This window comes from Colossoma macropomum, unplaced genomic scaffold (assembly GCF_904425465.1).
Source record: "Colossoma macropomum unplaced genomic scaffold, Colossoma_macropomum, whole genome shotgun sequence".
Classification (NCBI taxonomy): Eukaryota; Metazoa; Chordata; class Actinopteri; order Characiformes; family Serrasalmidae; genus Colossoma; species Colossoma macropomum.
Window position 1 is genome coordinate 14,393,862 of NW_023494804.1, and position 21,419 is coordinate 14,415,280.

At 37.9% G+C, this 21,419-nt stretch overlaps 1 protein-coding gene across 3 annotated transcripts in view; it reads right to left on the reverse strand.

Annotated features, from left to right (window-relative positions):
• Positions 1-21,419, reverse strand: part of LOC118824465 (membrane-associated phosphatidylinositol transfer protein 2-like) — an 86,210-nt gene that overhangs the window by 61,850 nt on the left and 2,941 nt on the right. The window contains exon 1 of one of the 3 annotated variants that reach the window (XM_036594635.1): positions 6,691-6,929. The exons of the other annotated variants lie outside the window; for them this stretch is intronic. The gene's annotated coding sequence lies outside the window, so the exon portion shown is untranslated. Of the gene's footprint in view, positions 1-6,690; positions 6,930-21,419 lie in introns of those variants that run through there. 3 annotated transcript variants of the gene reach the window in all.

Consider the following 21,419-nt stretch of genomic DNA (forward strand, 5'->3'; position numbering starts at 1 on the left):
CAAAAGGTCAGGTTCTCCCAAATATGAGCCATTTCTCTATTATGAGGCAGGGATCCAGACCAACTTTTTCTCAAAACTGTCCCAAAAAATACTCTCCATTCAATTAGGTGAAAATCGACTATCCAAAATATTTAAGTGCTGTGCTTACTTTACATTACTTTCAAATTTTTATTATACCATATTACAGATTCCCAAAATTGACAAATGTCAGGAATACAAAGAGTACATACTTAGCACACATATACATTCAGATAGGTAACAAGCAATAGACAAATGCATCTATGGTCCATAAATACATTTATGTGCATGTACATGTACAGACAAGACCACTATTGAAAATGTTTCTTTTCTAAATTTAATATAATGTTTTTGCATTACAAATGATTATTAGCATAACAATTTGAGTAAAAGTGTTTTTGAAACATTTACAGGAATTTCAAGATTTCTTGGTATGTGCTTATCCATGTCCTCCATCTGCTTTAATGACAGCGGCATACAAGCTGTCATGGACGCAATAAGTTTGTGCAAAAGAATCTGATCAATAGATCAAATCCACCTGAGAGTCGTCTGTACATGAAAATAAATAGAAGAGATAAAAATGGAAGACTAAAAATAATCTGACCTTTCCGTACAAAGGCCTTAACATAGTCAACTTCACAAATTCGCCTGAATTTGTACAGTGACCTGGAAATAGTGCAGATAAGTTTGTGCAATACATTTCTTTGATTTTTCAAATTCAAAGCTTACTGTTGTTTATTTCCAAGTTTAAATGAAAAAAAAAAATCCAAATTTTCAACAGGCTTTTGGACCCCGCTGTACACATTAGAGCCTGTGTATCGAAAGCTCTGTACCTAAATACAATCATAAGATTTAAGTTATGCAAATGTTATTCCTGAAAAGCAAATCTTTGTGAATTCAGATTGTATTCAGTTTTTTTGCCATAACTCCTAAAATAATAAATTAATACTGGTATATTGCTGCTCTTCACAGTGTAGGGGTCCCCACAGATTGGAAATTTACTTTGGTGCTGAGGAGGGGAGTGTGTGGGGTTGGGTGAATGCAAAATCATGAACAAATAACAAAATTCTGTTGACTTTTAGTCAAAGTTTCCAAATTATTGTAGCTACTGAGAATAGACTAGATGGAGTTGTGCACTCTTGAGGAGAAAGTTGGGTTTCATTAAAAGATGTTATCGTTCAGAGATGTTAACAGGTCGCCATTTTCTTCCTTCTTCAACCTCAGAGCAAGAGTTCACACAGATTATAGAGAGTGTTATCACCCTCAGCCCAAGCTGTTTTCTCCCTAAGCATCAAGGTTATATACTAGTGAGAGGCACAGGAAAGTACAGAACATTCTAAGACGACCTAAGAGAATCAGACCCTTGGAGACAACATGACTACTCTGATAGACAAGATAAGCATATAAAAGCTATAAATTTAACCACTTTCCAGCATTCATTACAATAGCAACAATTTTTATACCATTACTGTACTCAGCTAGTACAAATACCCAACATTTTCCATTTACAAGACTATGTAAGTGTGTTAGTTACACACAAATATTAACCCCTAGAACCCTAGAATTTTTTGGTATTTTGGGTCAATTACAATTATAAAGTATTTACATGAGACAGTGACACATGCCATGTGTAGATATTTTCAGGAGACCCTGGGCTACATGTAAATGCTAACAATTTGGGTCATTTTTGATCAAAATTTTACCTAGCACCTGCAAAATGTATTTTTATATTTTTTTGTTTATAGAGATCTTGAAAACAAGTTGCACCTCAGATACATTTTCAGAAATTGCTAGTCTGAAGTGTCTGTGAGCTGAAAGTGCTATAATTTGGATGGTGATTCATTCTATTGGTTATTATGAGTAAAAACAAACAATTAGCATAAGGCAGCCATGTTTTTTATTGATTTTCTGTCCTCCTGGATTCATGCTGAGTGCTAAAACTGATACAAAGCAAGACTTTATTTTTGATGACAAATTGAGTTGCATATTTAACATCAGATATTTTTTATACTCAAAGTCAATATAAACTGAAAGACAGTACTAGATATTATTAATTGTATAATAATATTTGTCATATTTGCTGTTATTTATCTGTTAAAATGCGTTTTAAGGCCCATTTGTGTGTATTTAGCAGTACATTATTGATCATCAGTACTAAACTCAGAGTCTGAGTCAATCAGAGGACTATTTGAGACATGAAGGAAAGTTTTAGACCGAACACGCTGCTGTGGGGATTTAAATGAAGATTTAAATTGGCGTAAACGCAGGACCCGAACGGTAGTTTTCTTGACTGGATTACTGACTAAATGATGGTTAAAATCCCCTCAAAGTCACTCTGGACAGAGGGTACGTCCTGATGGTCAATGTGATGTGTGAACTGCGTCGCAGCAATTTTTATACCCTCTGGCAGGGGAACAACAGTGAACTGAAGTGTTTAATGACTGACAAAACAAACCACAATATTTAGCAAAGGGGCTTATGATTAGAAAAACTGTAACATCACTGATTAATAGTTGATTTTATATTTTCATTGTGCAAACTGTGTGACCCTGGAAGTCAACCTGAGGATTTGGAATGTGTTGATGTACTACAAATTAGAAAGAGCTGACCATCTCCTCCTCTTATTTGAGGTTTTATTTTATCTCTGTTGCGTCAACTGAAGACCAGCCAGATGATAACGTGACATGCTAGGCTGTTTATGACCTTAGAATTGCAGATCAACATGCCCTTAAGATAACAGATGTGAGAGGCTTTCCTATCTTCTCACTTATTATGCACATATGTTAACATTCTCTTGTTTATTCATATCACAATTAGGTATAATCAATGTTTTACTTGTGTGTACTCTGTTGACCAGTGAAATGGACCAACACCTTTTTTGGGGACTGTTTAACCTTCTGTAATGCTTGTTCCAGTTGGACATCACTGGACTTTTACAAAAAGTCAAAGCATGATCGACATCATCGGCTAATCACTCAACCATATTTGACCAGATTACAGCCAGCAAAATTTAATTAAGAAAAATGTCACTTGAATCTCTGTTACCAGCCTTAATGGTCAATAATTAACATAGAGCATGTTGGGGGGGGAAATAAATAAATAAATACATAAATAAATAAATAAATAAATAAATCCACACAAAACACAACTGTTAGCTTGATGCTAATATTACACAGGATTTCCCATTAAAAGGCTAATGGAAATTAACATTTTGCAAGCGGCAGAAATTTAATGAACAAACAGTACCTGAGAGGTGAACTAAAGCCAGTTTTTGGAATAAGCACTGCTATATAGTTATGATTGGTATGAATGCCTGGAAGACTGATAATTTTTTGATTGTATATTTGAGAGACATTAAGTGTTAACACATGCAAGTTAATCGTCACTAAATCCCAAAAGAGTTTGAACATCATCAAGCACACAAGGGGTCAAGGGGGTGGTCTGAAGCCCTGTAAGCCGTTAAATTTCATATTAGGGCTGTCACAATTAATCAATTAAACTCAACAACTCGTTAAATAAAAAACAGATTTGAATTACCTTTGATGAATTAGCCATGATTAGCTGGCTGATGACATATTTTAGACTCTCCTGCTGCTCTCTTACACTAAAAAACAGAGCCTGATGGACACACCCAATCATACGTAGAGGTGGGCAATATGACAGTGTTTGCTGCTATTGTGATGAATATGCATGCAAGCATAATTAGTCCTGTTTAACTGGTTTTAGTGCAGCCCAGCATGTGAAACACTGAATAAAAAACATTGTATTTATAGCTTTTGATAGTATTTTTATGTTTAAATGTGTACTGGTGCTTTTCTTTCTTATAAAGGATTTATGAATGGTTTAAATTGGTTTAGTTACAGTTTTAATTGCTTCATAAACACCTTTAAAATCATTAATACGCATAAATAAAGGGCAACAGTGACCTGTTGATTCTGATGAATATGATTATCTGATGTTGCTGACTAACACGTCCATGTTTAAGATGAAAAAAAAAGCAACATTAAATCTGCTGTAACATTTGCACAGGCCACATTTCACGATGAATTTTCCCCCCAGTATGTTAAATTCTTCAAATAAACAGTAATTGTTCATTAGGAGATCTTTGTAGATGATGTGTTAATCATTTTCACTTAGAAAGCCAACATGTAATTCAACCAAGGGTGTTAAAATTTTCACATACGACTGTAAGTAACCAGCAAGGTCTGATGTTTGGATGGGGGATGTGGGCTCACTATTTGGCAATTTTGCCCTCTTCATTTATGTATTGTAACTGCTTATTAACAATTTTAAGGTGTCTATGATCTAATAAATAAACAATAAAAAATGCATTTCAAACCATTCATGAACCCCTCATAACCCCTCATAATGGTAGTCTTCTTAAGTGGTCTTAAGTGGTTGTTGGTTTGGAATAAGTCTATACATGGTTTGGTTCTATTCAATTAAGTTAATTTGTCATAATTTGGCCTCTGGTTGCGCTATTAACCAAATGAATCAGTACATTAATATAATGTATAGTGACGAAGTGATACAGCTATTTAAGGTATTTACTGAATGTCTGCATCACTTCTCTAGAAAACTGGGATACACTGTTTAGAAACATCCTCCATATCAGGTTCATGTGAAACGCTACTGCCTCTATGGATGGGGCACCAACAAGGAAAACATCTCACAGTTACTTTTTTGTTACTACCAAAGATCAATTCACTTAAATGATGGTGAGGTCAATTTATGGATTAGTTCTACAAATTGTGACGTCGCATACGCAGAGGAGATGTAGCGAGAGCCCTATATTGATTTTAAGGATTAGAATATGATGCCATGGGATGGTTTTTTTAACTTACAATAGTAATAACAAGTTCTACTGATCAGCTCTACATGGAATCGATCATTTGAATCTGAATCTAAAATTAGGTCTTAATGATAGAAATGAAGAAGAATGAAAAGAATCTGCACAACACATGAAATGAGTAAAACAGCAGAGAACTGAACGATGAGACTTTGCTCTGTAAATTTGTTACTGCTCTGAGAAAAACAGGAAACAGGTTGAGAACTGTAGATGATGTATACAAAATGAAAAAACCACCACAAACACACACACACACACACACACACACACACACACACACACACACACACGCTTACACACTCCACCACAGGCATAAGGGAGGGGCCTACAGTAAAAAGGTTGCTGATGTAGGCCACATGCATATATCAGCCTCTGAGATCTGCAGGTTTCAGATCAAATGCGCTTCAACCTGAGTACGGAAATGAGTTAAAACGTTTCATCACACAGTTGGCCTAAGAATCGCTATGACCTGCACAGCGCCACAATGACCTGCACTTCTGTCTCTGAGAAGGCTTGTGAAAGCTTGCGCAATCAATATGCTATGGTACGATTGCTAAGCCACAACCTTTGGTGATTTATGATACTATCGTGCGGTGCGGGGTGTGGGGTGTGGGGCAGGTATATTACAGCTAAAACTATTACTAAAAAGAAAACTAACAAAGAAAAAAAGGTTCTCATTAACTGTAACAGAAATTAAAATGACATTTTTCAAAAAAAAAAAATTTTAATGTCCACTGCAAAACTAACTAAGACTAAAACAGAATTATTGAGAACCTTTAGGTTTTTTTTTTCTTTTTCAGTCTGTAAATGAGAGTTTAGAAGTGGATCCCTTCTGTGTTCGGCTGCCTTTAAGGAAAGCTGGAGCTGAGCAGAGCTCTGGCTACTACTGAGTTAATTTTACTCTACCTTTATCAAATTTTCAGAAAATAATAACAAAACTAATCATGCACCCTTAAAACTAACTTCAATGAGCTCATAAACGTCAGGTTCATGCGCTCAGGGAAGGGGTCTGAAGCACAACTGATGTTACAAAATGTTCTTCTAAAGAGGTCTTACATAGTGTAGCTTCAAACTGTTCATTTTTACAAAAGCTGAACTTTTCACATGGCACTACTGCTTTGCTTGTGCATTTTCCTCCTGTTTGCAAACATACACTGACATGTAACATGTATCATGACAATGTCTTTGGTTACTCCTGCCATGCTGCCCCTCTTACTACTGCATCAAACCTTTTGTGTTTAATCACTGGTGGATATTGATATTACAGAGCGCAGCATGGAAAAAAAAAGCCTCCTCACATATTTGCAACCATTTAAGTTGTAATCAATCACTCTCACTGCCATGGAAACCAACAGCACTCTGTTCTTAAGAGGGCAAAATTCTTAAAGATTTCACCTGGATTAGCCTATTACTACCGCCCATATGGCTAGCTAACATTAACATCTGAAAGAACCCTAGTATTGCTTTTCTATATCACATCTGTGGGGGAAACTACTTTTCCTGCTGTAGATAATCCTGCACCAAAGCTGTTCAAAACCTGAGCGAGATTCATATCACAGCAGCTGCGCTCTCCTCGCTCTATCAGCGCTGCAGCTAAATTGGAAGCAAATAAGTCTGGAATATCGCAAGCATGAATAAATGGGCGAAAGGAGGAGCACAAACAAACGGTTGACGTGAGGGGAGGATGATGAGCAAAGGCAGTTTATTTATAGACCGGGCCCAGCTGATAGTGGCGCGCCTCTGTACACGTTCGTTTCTTTAAATTACTGTAATAAATCACTCACCTAGAGGGCATTCTGAGCTCAGATAATCGTCGTACTCACCTCGCTGAGAGTCTCCAGTCAGAGCTATTAAAAAGCCTCTTTTGGGGCCACTGACACATAACAAGATCTTACTGAAGCTCCGGTTTGGTTCTATCCAGCGTATAAGGATGTATAGGAGATTAGGTTGCTTGAGACCAAACATATGAAAGCTATAACACTTCTGACTGAGTCCAAGGCTTAACCCAAGCAAACATCAGCAGATATTTCTGTCCTTCAGCGCTGCTGTATTTGTACAAACCTTACAGTGAAAGCATTCAGAGTTGTTATTTCCTGATTGATGATTCACAGGGTCTCAGCCTGAATCAGACTCGAGTCTGTTACCTACATCAGCTATTAAAAACTCTAACCTGAGGCCGGAACTCTTGGGTAATAGATAAAACATTCTGTCTCTCTCCACCAGTACAGGCCTTTGCCTTTTTCAGCATTGCAAGCAACAGCAAGAGCACACTACATGGCAGCAAGAACCACATTATAGTAGAAATGTAAAATATTAATAGCATCATCACACGGTCTGAACATGAAGGTAACCAGGGTGAGAACAGCACTAATGGTCAACATTAGATCATACATGCTCACGTTACGGGTGAGCAATATGACAATGTTGCCATTATCATGACAAATTATGTGGGTTTAATCAGCAGAACTGGGTATCATCAGTAACTTCACTATATGATACAGATCACGAAACAAGCATCACAATATGGCACAATGATAAAACACACCAGATGTACGACAGATATTTTTGGTGAATGTTCACCTTAAAATTTATAATAATGATTAAAGACATAATAAACACATATCATTTATGATAATGATTTTTGTATTAATCCTTACTTAATCCTTATTTACTAGAGAGCTTCTAAGAACTATTTTATGGGTGCGTTTCACTCTGAGAGTCTTTCGAATGCAGTATTTGTCACCAGCACATTAAAGCACTACATAAGAAAAAAATGTAAAACTATAAGTAAAATGTAAATTACATATTGTGTTAATTTTCTAAGTGGAAAAAATAAAACAAATAAACACACTTCTCACATTAGGGTGGTGAAGGGGTGAACGAGTCAACAAGACTTGCCTGAAAACAATCGTAGCCATCCAACATGGAGAAATTAAGTACTCTGTAATCCAGTCGACCTCTATTGTAGAGCCAATTAGTTCCCATGGATGTATTGTGCAAGTTATGGTTTCTCTATCCATCTAATGTGCTTCTAAATCAGGAGCAGGAAATACCAGAGAAAAACCACACAAAACAGCAGCTCAACAAACGATTTCGGCTTACTGTCCCTCCAACACCAATCACTCAACTTTTGCTCTCAGATAGTTCTTAAATGGTGCAGCATTTATATTCTGGCGCCACTACCATTTAAAGTGGAGTAGAAAATGTGAATAAGAAACTGGCAAATAAGAAGCCAACATGTATTATCATTCTAATTGCCTGGTGCAGTCCTAACGCTTTTACTACTGCTCTGGATTTCTAGCTAGCATACTCTCAACTGCATTTATTTCCAAGAATAAGTAGTGGTGTGCTGGCTAGTGAGCTGTCCACCCAGAGCAGAAAGAAAATTAAAACTGCACCAGACATTGAGGCTGCCACAGACAAGTTTAGGATATGCTGAGGTATAAAGCATTAAAAACTTTCATCATACAGGTTGTGAAACATATACCCCTTCACACACTGACAGGAGTTAACAAAGTGATTTAATAGCAGGGGTATGATATACAAGTTTCACCATATGATAAATATTGTCGTTTTTGCATCACAATACTTTTTTCTTTATAAAGAATTAGAAACAAAATGCTCTAAAACATCCCAAAACTTGCAAACTAAAACTAAAATGTAACCTATAAGGCCTTATCTGAATAGTAAATGAACTGAGCATGACAAGTTCACTTACATTCTGATGCACTTAGCGGCTGCTTGAATCCTGTAAAGAAAAGTAGCTCCTGAGACTTGTTTTCTCCACAAGGCTGACGTTGGCTTCCTTTTCACCAGCTTCTTATTAAAATGTTCCGCTCCACCTTAAACGGAGCGGCAGTAATATGTGACTGCTGCTCCATTTAAGATGGAATGGAAAATTCAAGTAAGTAGCCGGCTAACGTCAGCTCTGCGTTTTCTCCTCACTTCTGTATCTGACACATTTGGCTGATGTCTCCAGCAATGACTTAACATATTTGAGGTATTAACACGAGTATCTCAACCTCATGTTTAAGGTGCCACAGAGGGATAAACACTCAAAATTATTCAACCTGCACTGAGACCGTAAGGATTTACAAATTCAAACTTTATGAAGAGCCAGAACATCTTTATATGACCTGAGCATGAATTGGGTGACAGACTTAAATTGATAGTAAAATGTCTGTCATATTTCTGAGTAAAAGGATATTTTCTTAAAACAGTCATGTCATAATTATTCCTCTCCTATTTAATATTGTTGGCTTTTAAATCACTGGTTGTATGTAAGGCTACAAAACCACAAACATAAGTTTTTGGGAACTCTGTAATGTTTAAATTATTATATAAAATATTTAAATTGTTTCAGCTGTGAAACATGTCTAAGTCCCACCTATGCATGAGTTCGTACTCAGTAGTAAACATGGCAACAAAAAAAAGGCTCTTAAAAGCTAAGAAAAGAAATTAATTCAATGGCTACACGACGATATTCTAGGTAACTAAAGTTCCTAGACACAAAGTTGGAAATATCACACACGTTTAAAACTCACGATACAGCAACAAACCTACGTGGGTGTGAAAGAAAGAGCAAAATTTCACAAACATTTGAACAGAAAAAAGACTTGCAGTATGACCTGATGATGGCAAGAACAAAAGTATCAGTGAACACAATATGAACACTACATAAGCAAGGAGTTCATGTCCAGACACCTCAACACACATACTTTTAACCAAAAAAAATGCAAGAAGGAATTTGGATAGGCCTGTGGAATTCTGGGAGACAGTTTCAATGGAGTGATGATAGGCATAGATGGGCAAAGATTCCAATAGAGAAGTGTCACAAGATTGTGAGCACCTACCGGAAACATTTGCTAGAGTTTATGAAGTGTAAAGGCTGCGGCAAGAAATACTGACTTTGGGGGTTTGAATAATTTGCACATAGACATCCGTGGGGTGAATAATTCTTCATTTGAACCGTTAACAGTGAACTCAACTTTGTTCTAAAAATCACTTGAACATGTAGTAATAAACCTTCTTTGACTGGTTTTTACTAAAGCCTTGGGTTATGCGTTTTCAACAAATTTTACTTACGTTACCTAACTGCCTTGCATTTTGAGAGAGCTGCATAATTTTGAGTGCAATTGTACATTGGCATAGTTGAATAAGGAGCACTCAGTATATAGAACTGACACACTGTGAACCGCAAACAACGTTGTCTCCTCCTTCACATAAAAATCCTGCATTTGCAAAAGAGGGCAGAAATCTTTACTCATTAATATTTACACCCCTTAAAATTTACATACACCAGCCCGCATTCTAGCCCCGCAGGAAACGACAATGGAGCAACAGCAATAGAAATTGCGGACTATTTGCAGAAATTGTGCAGTTCCAGGCCATGATCTAATGTTCCATTCCACCTTAAATGCTACAGTTTGAACAGGCACCAAAATCTATCTGCGGCACCATTTAGGGTGGAACGGAAAATTCGCAAAACAAGCTGGCGAACAGGAAGCCAACTTCAGCTCCTACATCTTTAACAGGACCCCGGATTACTTAAATTCAAAGTTGCTAGTTGCATTTTTCACTGTAACCAAAGTCACATACCTTCTATGTAGGCATCACAGAACAATTTAAAATGTTGAATAAATGCAAAAATTCAAAAATGCACCTTTAAGGAATGTCGGCACACTATCACCACTCTTTGCCCATCATTATTGTTCTCGACTGAGAAACTGCGCCATTTCAAATAGCTTGGTTAATCAACCTTTAATTTACTTTGCTGTGGCGATCAAAAGCAAGTAGTTACATATACTAGCGTTAGCTACTAGCAAGCTCCAAGTAACTAGCATTTGATTCACAGTGCATATAGCTTTGATATGCACTATTTAATAATAATAATAAAAATAAAATCAATAAGATTAACACTTTTTTAAATGCAATAATTAAAGTAAAACAGCTTTATTTAGTCTTACACAGTATTTTAATATTCATAATCATGTTGGATAGAATATTCAACAATTAAAATATTCAACAGCTGCAGTCCTAGATAGAACATTAAAAAATAAGAATATTAGATGTTTGCACCCCTATCGCACATCCTTACATTGTTTACGAAACAGTCAGAAGAACACGGTCCCACAGGCTCCAAACAAAAAGGTCCACATTGTGCACTTTTTTGTGGAACCATGACCATGCATAACCTCTGTGCTGAATAAACCATGTGTCACTTTACCATCTTAGCTGGACCTTGGAGCAGGGTCAGCACACCACTGTCTTTATCAGCACACAAGCCTGAATTGCAGGATTTTCAGAAGTTCGTGACCGGCATGAAAAAAAAGCAGCCAGGTTTTTCCTGCTTCTGTAAAAAAGTGAATGCTTTCAGAGCTTATCCGTTGATCTACTGAACTAGTGCTCTTCTCCTACAAGGTACCACTATGGGGTGATGTTTCACATTCTGAAATGCTCTGACCGCTTTGCTTACGCAAATGTTGGCCAAAAACAAAATGCAAATCCTAACATGTAATGATAAAAAAAGATAAGCAGAAGAGTGCAATGGGCTCTGCATGCAGCGAAAGGAAGCTCTGATAACCATGGGACCTTATGAACGAACATATTCGCAGAGGAAGCAAGAGTCAGCAGGCCACAATACCGTCACAGCTGGGGAGTCAGTTCCTCACAGCAAGACAGAGCAGCTAAGCGGGTGGTGTAGTGTAAACAGTTTCAAGCTCTTGCTACTGTGTGCCTGTGTGGTCTTACAGTTCGACTGCATGGTGGTTAATAGTGTGATTCTTTGCGCACATTAGAGGACTCACCTACAGACTGACCATTTTTTTTCCAATCACAGTAAAGGTAGCACGGTGATCAGCTTAGAACAGCAATGTTCAACATGCTAGCTTTTATATGGACAGTTCAGAACATTAGCTGGTGCTCCACAGTCCTGTGGACAGGCTCCACAAAAAAGACCAAATTGTGTCTTTATTATAGAAACGTAAAACTTACTGTGCTTGAAAACTTGGTATAGCAACGTAAGGCGGCAGAACATGTTACATTTTCATACAGTAAAAGTCAGAGACCACCTTCAATTATTTAACAGTCAAAATAGTTACAGGAAAAAAAATAAAGAACACATATCTAACAGAAAAAAAGCACAAAAGCCTCGATATCTAAATGTGTCAAAATGTTTCCATATATGTCAAGTGTTTCCATCCTTTGCCATTGTTACAGCCTTAGAAGTTTCCTTTCCTTTTTCTGCTTCTACCGATCAATTCAGGGACGGTCAGGGCTCTGAGATGATGAGCCCATTGTTCTGAGAATATCAGCAGCTTCACTTGATTTCCAAAACTTTTTTTATCCATTTTCTTTTATTAGTAATAGTGCCTTGACAGCTACACATGCCTTTAGACTCCAGAGTTGCTGAGTGCTGAGACAGTGCTGAGTTGTCTCTCTGGATTTTTTCAGATCTGAAGCAAGAGCAGAGCTTAATTTTCTTCTGTCTATCAAAGATGAAAGCATTATGTATTGCTGTGTACTTAAATACAGTACTACACTGAGCTACTGATGTGTACTGATGATGACAGTTTTGGTGGTCTACAAAGTCTTGCACAATTGTTAGTTTTTCTTTTAATAATTTTTTGAACTACAGTTTTAGAAACTGTGTGTTTCCTCTTTTGTATCCATGAGGATCACCTGGCTGTTTGGACTGGAAATCTAAATAAATCTATGATCATTATCCATTTTATCAGCTCCACCATGTGCACTTTGCGGTCCTACAATTTCTGACTGCTCTGTATACTTTGTTTGCTTCCTTTCACCCTGTTCTTCAGTGGTCGGGACCCCCCACAGGACCACCACAGAGCAGCTATTAATTGGGTGGATCATTCTCAGCAGTGCAGTGACACTTACGTGGTGGTGGCATGCTAGTGTGTGTTGTACTGGTAGAAGTAGATCAGACACAGCAGTACTGGTGGTGTTTCTAACTTTGACCTCAGTGTCACTGCTGGACTGAAAATGGTCCAACAACCAATAATATCCAGCCAGTAGCATTCTCTGGGCAGCGCCCTGTGAACAATGACGGAGGACTAGACAATGATCAACACAAACTGTGCAGCAACACAGCTAAAGTCTCTGACTTTACAACTACAAGGTGGACTACCAAGGTATTAGTGTCTATACAGTGCACAGTGGGTGGACACAGTGTTTGAAAACTCCAGCAGCACTGCTGTGTCTGATCCACTTGAATCAGCGCAACACGCACTAACACACCACCACCACCACATCAGCGTTACTGCAGTGATGAGAATGATCCACCAACCACGCAATACCTGCTCTGTGGTGGTCCTGACCATTGAAGAACAGGGAGAAAGAGGGCTGACTAAGTATGCACAGAACTATGGTCTGCATACTGTAGAAGGACTACAGTCTGTAATTATAGAACTACAAAGTGCTTCATGGTAAACAGAGCTGATAAAATAGACAATGAGTGCAGATACAATGAGGTGCTCCTAATAAAGTGAACACAAAGAGAGCTAGAATAGTTCTGGTGGGATGGTATCCAGCCAAACCTACAAAGTCTCTTACAGATATAAAATTGTGTCACCAGATTCTGGGCTATGAGAAAGCCTGTATCAAAGATTAATCTCAAGACACATCTTTGACAACTGGCCTTTTGGGGAAAAGGTACTATTTCCCCCAAGATAAGAATTTGTTGCCAACTTTGCCAGAGACACTTAAATGCCCACCTCGCTGTTGCACTGCACTACAGCCAGTTCCTGGAGTTGAGCTGGAAACAGTGAGGTGCCCCCATAAATCAATGGCATGGTGGGGGTGGCTTCAGAGTGCCACACACAGCCCAATACCATTAGTGTCTGGACGGACTCCAAAGTGCAAAGGCTGGAAAATATACAGTTGCTTCTCGCAGCATTAATGACACAGTGCCTGGAGCCTGCTATGACATAGGCCTCTCTCTCTCAGCCCCGAGGCCATTTGTTACCAAGATTAAGCATCTATTAAGACCAACTGCCCATTTCCTGATTGCATTCATTAATAATGGCTCTCCGCTTTGTGGTCAGTAACTTCAACCCACGCGCAGCTGCAAATACAAACCAAAAAACCAAAAGTGTTGATCTTACAAAGAAGGCTTTGAAGGATGATACAGAAGTAGGATCACTTTTAACTAGAAGGCTTTCAAAGAGAAGTGGGGTATACAAAGACTCAGTGTTAATGTGTGAGGAGAGGCTTGAACCATGACATGTTGTCATAACGATGCTTCACAAACCAGTTTCATAACTGCACAATCAAGGGTCTGGGTTCGCTTCAGGTTCTCAGACATAACCTCATATTAGGGTGGGCAATATGATATGTTACTTACAATATGACAGACATCATCAATATTTCTAGAAGACTGAACAACTTCAAGTATTATAAGACAAATAAAAAGACAGGCCAATTATAGTGAGCCTTTAACAACAACCAGCATACAATGACTATGGGTGGGCATTTTAATTTTTAGAAATTTGGTATTTTAATTTGTAAGACATTATTTAAAATGTTTTTTTAAATGTCTCAAGCTTAGATGAAACAGGACAGGCTTCTTAGGAGGCTATTAATCCTCAATCTTGATTGGTCATTTGTGAACGACATATGGCACCTTTTTTGGACACTCAAAAGTTATGTTCTTCACGGGCTAAACGTGCGCCATAAGAACGCAAAGCACAATGCACAGGCTAGAACACAGCTTTACAGTCATAATGTGTGTTGCTCAATCGACAACAATGAAAAGAAGTGCGTTTGAGAGAGTTTGAAAAGGTGTCATCTGAATGGCTACAGGCCTCTAAATGCTGGAAACGTCAAGTGGACAATAAGCAGCAACCAAAAAATTTAAATAAACAAATATAAAAAGTGCCACTCAGCATTTTACCATTATTGTATGAGGACAAATCCATAGTAGGTGATATGTGGTTTGAAATTTACACTAAGAAAGGAAGATAATTCAAACTTTTATGCTAAGTGTTTATTTTCACTTCAACTAACGTAAACAGCTTAGTCACATTGTAACTGCATGCTGTACTGTCTTGGCTGCTGTAGCCTTTAGTCAGATGCAGTAGTCTTTCTTTGCTTCCTTCTTTGGACTAAACAGATTAGAACAAAAGATGCAGGCTCTTCACTGCCCTCTTACTTTAAACTTTAATGTGACATTGGGCAATTTACCAGTTGAAATTCTTCCTCCAGTATGAGTTGTCAAACCATTACACCAGTATGCCACAAATAGCTTGACATACAAACAGTGTGAACTACACTAACGTTATCCTCTTTAGCTGAGTGACTGAGCCAAGGATGTTTCAAATGGAACATAAAAAAGAATATATATATATATATATATATATATATATATATATAATATATATATATATATATATACACACACACACACACACACTCTAAGGGTGGGAATCTCTAGGCACCTCATGATTCGATTACGATTCAGAGGGCTGTGATGCGATTATAAAATGATTAGCTCAGCTAATCACTCTACAGAAAGTAAATAAGTAAAAATAAAAATACAAGAAAAACTAACTGAAATATATTAAATATACACAAAATATACAAAGAATATAGAGACAATATACATTTTAAAGTGACTAAGTAACTCAGTGTTATTGTTATTTAAAGTGACTTGGTACTTTTAAAGCAAAGTATTTGTAATGATCAATAATGAATTTACTTCCAATATCTTTTTTAATAAAACAAATGGAAGTGATGTGGCAAGTGAACTAAAAGGCTCTCATTCACTGCTCTTGTTTGGAGCACGAGAAGCTGCTGCTACTCATCTGCAATAAAAATGTGCAGTTACGGTGAAATAAGATCCAGTGGCAGTGGATGTCCACACAGCACGTTACAGCTATTCCACCTGTTTTCTTTAGTGATTTCATAACTTTGGTTTTGGTCTCATTGTAGAGACGGGGGGGATCGCTGTGTCAGTAAAATGTCTTTGAGACGGGTCGTGTGCAACATAGTGAGAAAGCTGTGTTTCGCAACGACTGAGAACCGGCGAGCAGACTGCAGGTCACATAGCAGCATTTATAGCAGCATTTATAAGCAGCGCAGTTGGTTTCCTGGTACGTTAAATCTGCAATGAGAGACTGTCACACACTAAAAAGTGGCGAAGCTGAAGTCAGCTTCTCTTTCAAATTCTCCTGTTCCATCTTAAATGGTGCTGCATTTACATTCGGAACTCAGTTAGAATTTAAGGCGGAACGGGTAAATTCGAACAAGAAGCTGGAGAATAAGAAGCAACTTCAGCCTCGTAAAACAGTCGAACGTTGAGAGACATTTAACTGATCTACTTCTGAGGAAAAGTTTTCTGGCAGAGATGGGAGGAAAGCGGCTGTAGGCAAAGCTTAAAGAAGAGCGGAGTAAATCTGCATTTTCGTTTATATTGTTTAGTCTATACTAGGACATTATCACATACTGAGACATACTGAACGTTAAATGTTGTGGCTGCCAAGGTGGTTTGATTTTTGTTGAAAGGACAAAATGTTAACATTTGGGTTGTGACTCCTGATCTAACCTGGCTTTTAACGCAGAGGGAGCCGGTCGGATTTCTCACTCATCCAGCTGTGTTTTTGTTATGTGCCGCCACAGACTGTCCGGGCGCTACACTTCCGCACTTCCAAGTTCCACCTTTTGCGTTCCGTCAACATTACGTTATAAATTTTTAGAAAATCGATTTTTGACATTTGTGAATCGATTCAGAATCGTTCACGTCCGCATCGCGATGTATCTAAGAATCGTTTTTTTCCCGCACCCCTAATATATACTTATATGCGCCTAACAGTCACTGTAGAAACTGCACAAAAACAAGCAGCCTAGATGATTAGATGTCAGCTTATTATGCCATTACCTTTTTTTACTCATTTGTTTTAAACAACTGTTTGACTTCTCCTCCAACTCCTTCTTAAATAACTTATTTTTACAAATGTGGAATTAAAAAATCCTTGTATTCACATTTTTTTTAACCTTTTCAAATTAATACTGCCATTTTGCAGCATTTTGTCTGCTTCAAATTCAGATATCGTGATACATATTGTGATGTTATATTGCTACCCTTTTGCCCACATCTTATCAGAGACTAGGGGAAGGAGTCAGCTTCTTCTAATTATTAGTTTCCTAGTCAATCAGAATGCCTCTTCAGACTCATCAGAATGAGACATGAAAAGTTGAGAAGAGAGAAGGGGAGAAATCAGCTGTCCTAGATCTTACCCAATGTCAATCTTTGGAGCTGTTCTGAGAACTCCCATGGTGACTAATGAGCTGAATGGACCACCAGGAGACTGACAGACTGCTGAAAGCCCCGTAGGCCGAGAGATGAGATCTGTGCGGTTGCATGAGTGCCACTACTTTCAAAAAGACTTGAGTGTAAGCCCTTGTATTGTCTGATGCTTCTGCTTTCAGTAGTGCACTCCCCGTAATGCTCTGCTCTCTTGAACCCAGGCAATCATGATGTAAAAATAGTTTATGCACGAAAAAAGGCACCCTGATGCAGTTCCTTATCTGGAGGCCAAGAGGAAAATGGTGCTCGGTGGAAAGAATGGTGTTCACCATAAATAGCCGCAGGAAGCAGAGCAGAAACATCAAGAGGCTCAGCGTGATTGGTCACCAAGCACACTCTGACATCAACCACTGTCCCAGACGTAATTCCACCCCCTCGGCCATCACCGAGGTCAGCCTTACTCCAGGAAGCACTTCAGAGCTAAGGAGTTCAGGGGTAAGTTGCAGCAAATGTGATACATACAACCCTCGCATAAACTCACTTCACTTATTAATGGTCTCACCTGATGGAGATAGTGTGTCTGGAGGATGCACAGCTTGATTACTCTGTCAAAGCACTCACAGCAAAGAGCATCTGAACATTACTGTACTCCTGTTAAGTAACGTCACAGCCTGTGGTCCAGTTTCAGAAAAGCAATTCACAAATTCAAACACACAGAGCAGCTTGGAACCTTACTTCCTTCAAATTGTGTTTGCTACACATATTGCTGGGACTTGAAAACTTCTGTGCTCTATCCAACACACACTGGGTGCTAGCTGGTTATTATTTCTTGCCATAGTATCATTTCAGTATCAAGCATTGTGATCCTACACTTGGTATCAAAGTCAAAATTCAAGTATCATGACAACCTTACATCCACGTTGCCCACATGCATTGGCCATGCTCTCTTTCAAACTCATAGCTATTATCTGGTTGTGGCACTGCTCTAACTCTATCTGGTCAATATCACAATATTTATTGTCATCGTGATAAACTACATCACCATACGCCACAACATGCCAAACATATCTTCGGTACTTTAAAAACACGTCCAGCTGCATGTTTGATTACAAAGAGACAAGAGGCACAATTAGGCCTGGTTAATTGGACTTACTGCTGCATAGAATGTGAAATGTGGAATACAAATAACTGTATTCATTGTCTTTGATAGACTACTTTGTCTGTCAGGAAGAAATATATCGTAACACATCATGTATCGTGAAAACTTCTTAAAGTATCACAATATTACATTGTTGCCACATTACCCACCTCTAGTTACAATTATTCTTGACTCAGACATTTGCTAGTTTGGTTATGGTAATTCCACATGGACAAAAATGAAACAAACCATACAGTATCTTAAAGCAAAATGCCATGCCACTCATGTGTCCCACACAAACTTCCACAGCCTAATGTGCGCATGCTGTGGAAGGTAGCACTGACCTCTTGCCATGTTTAGAAAGCACGGACTTGACTGTTTACTATGCGGCTATAAATAATGCAGCAGAACTGTGTAGTCTCCTCTTGGCATGCTGGGTTCCCCGCCAATGCAGCACGACTCAGGGTCACATCGGTATGCTCGTCCACCTCTGACAGAGGCCTCCCTCCTTGTGCCTGCCAGCTATTAGCAAGGCTTCCTCGGGCTGGGGTGGGAGAGTGGAAGGCAATCAATACTGTGACTCATTCTTGCTACGACAGCTGCTTCATAAAAGGATTCATTAAGGACAAACCTAATCATTTCTGCATTATAACTGAATACTGAGAAGTTTCTTTTTTTTGCGTTCTGCTTGAGAAGAACACCACAGACTATAAAGCCAGTCTTAACATTGCTGGGCGTGGTGTGAGGGGAAACAAGGAAAAAAAACACTCAGGGACTCAAGGACATAAAATAACAGGCTTGTAAAGCAGAAGAGAAGAATGTTTTGAATCTAGCATCGGATGAGAAACTGCACCAAGGCGAAGAGAAGACTCAGGCTGGGGATACACTATATGACTGAAAATCTTTACGTCAGGAAACTGCTCACATTACAAGATATCACTTTGGACCGTCTGAGTCAGCGTGGGTGTAGCTTTGTGACAATCAATACAGAACAGTGCTGGGCTTGAAACATTGCTGAGCTTGAAATCCTGAGACAAAAAACACCAAATATTACCTTGAAGAGCTCATATCCTTCAATACATCCTCCATGTTTCTTAAATTTTGTTCCCTGAAGTCCAACAATAACATTTGTGTGATTTTATGTAACAAAAAAACAGTGATAATTCATTTTTACATGACGATTAGCCGCCTCTCTTCATGTCTTAGAATTAAGCTGGCTGTTTTTGTTATTGTGCTTTTAAGACACACACAGTCATAAAAAGTTTGGAACACTCCTGACAAAATTACAAGTAAGAACTTCTCAACAGGGAACCTACTTAAATAGGTCCAAACTTAAAAGTTTTGCACATTTTAGTGCACAATTTCTACATATTTTATTTTTTTTTGCTGAGTTTAACATACAACGTGCTACAATTATAACTTATAACCCGTTATAACTTCAACTTGAATGGGTGGGGATTAATTACTATAATAAGTAAATGAATAAGTAAATATATGTCAATGTCTTGGTTTTTTATGACATAAAAATAATAAATTCACAACAGCCTGTTTTTGCATCTTACTTTCCATATAAGGACTGTATGGACTGGAGTTTTAACCTTTTTGTTTACACATTATATCAAAGTCTTATTGAAAAAAATTGAAAAATAGGTTTTACATAATATGGACCACTTAAAGCACCACATCGCTTTCTAACATAACACACAGACATGTTTCACACATTGTGAAATACGTAATGTGCCATAATAAGAACTCAAGACAATATCAGGATATGAGAACTCTTACACCACTTAGGGTGGTGAATTGAGCATTCTTCTCAAAAAACACTGACGCATGAACCATTTGCCCTCGAGCACAATCAGCAATACTAAAAAAAACTTCATGGCACAACAGCCATCTGCACTTGGTTTGAAGATGCAAAACTGAAAACTATTTTTCTTCTTTTATTTTAAATAAATGTTTTAAGTAGCATGCAAATATTATTAAAGTCAACACATACCATCCACTCCCAGTTCATTTCTAGAAACTAAGCCGCAAAAAATGGGCCGTTTTGAATTCATTGTCTTTGTGAGGTCACAAAAAAGAATTTATAGTATTTAATTACATCACTGAAAACACCCCGTCACCATTTTAGTAGGCAAGCTGTAACTCTGATAGAGCTCGTCTCATCACTGCTGCTGCAGCTACAACCCTGCAGGCAGATGAAGATCAAGCAAAACAGACCAGAATGATCAAGAAAAACACAAAGATATGTGGACATTTTAGATGCAGAGTCCAAAAAATGCTATGGGGGAGAAGATTAGCTAGACTGGTGGACTTGATCCAAACAGCAATGCATATCAAGTTTAGAAGATTCCGGTGTATGAGATTTTACAAAAATTAATAAAAGTGGCCACGAAAAACTGCCAAAGATCTTAAATAATAAACTTATACATATATAAAAGTAAAGTTAGCTTCTTATTCGATTTTTCCATTCCACCTTAACTGGTGCTACAGCTACACTGAAGTGCCTTTAACGTAGAGCGAATTTCAAACAATAAGCAGGCAAGTACCAAGCTGACATCAGCTTACCTTAATAAATGCATTAGTTTACCACAAAAAATGCATCCTTTATGTTTAATGATCAGCTAACAAGGGACACAGCAGAACTATAATCAACCACAAGAGCCGCTAGACTGTTGAATGCAGCTCACTGACTGATCTAATGCTGCATCCCAAACCACACACTTCGATGCTTCACCTATTACACTAATGAGTGCACTTCTAATGCAATTTTAATGGGACTTGGCAATAATAACGTAGCGGGAAATCTCAGCCGTTTACATTTCAGATTTCATTTGTTATCACTACAACAGGAAATCAAATAAAATATATCACTTAATTATAGAACACTCAAATATATTGATTAATACACTTAAAAATCCATACACTAAAAAAATAGTTTTGCACTGAGTTTTGCAAATTAAAAAAAGTGTTTTACTGGCTTTTCTGGATCAGTTATGGCTTTATTTTTCTCATAATAAACTGCCTCTACACTCTCAAGTGCCTACCAAAATAGTGGCATTATGTTTGTGTGATACCATCAGAATACGATGAACACACATGTACAGTACTGTGCAAGTTTTAGGCACCTAAAAAAATCAGAATTAAAA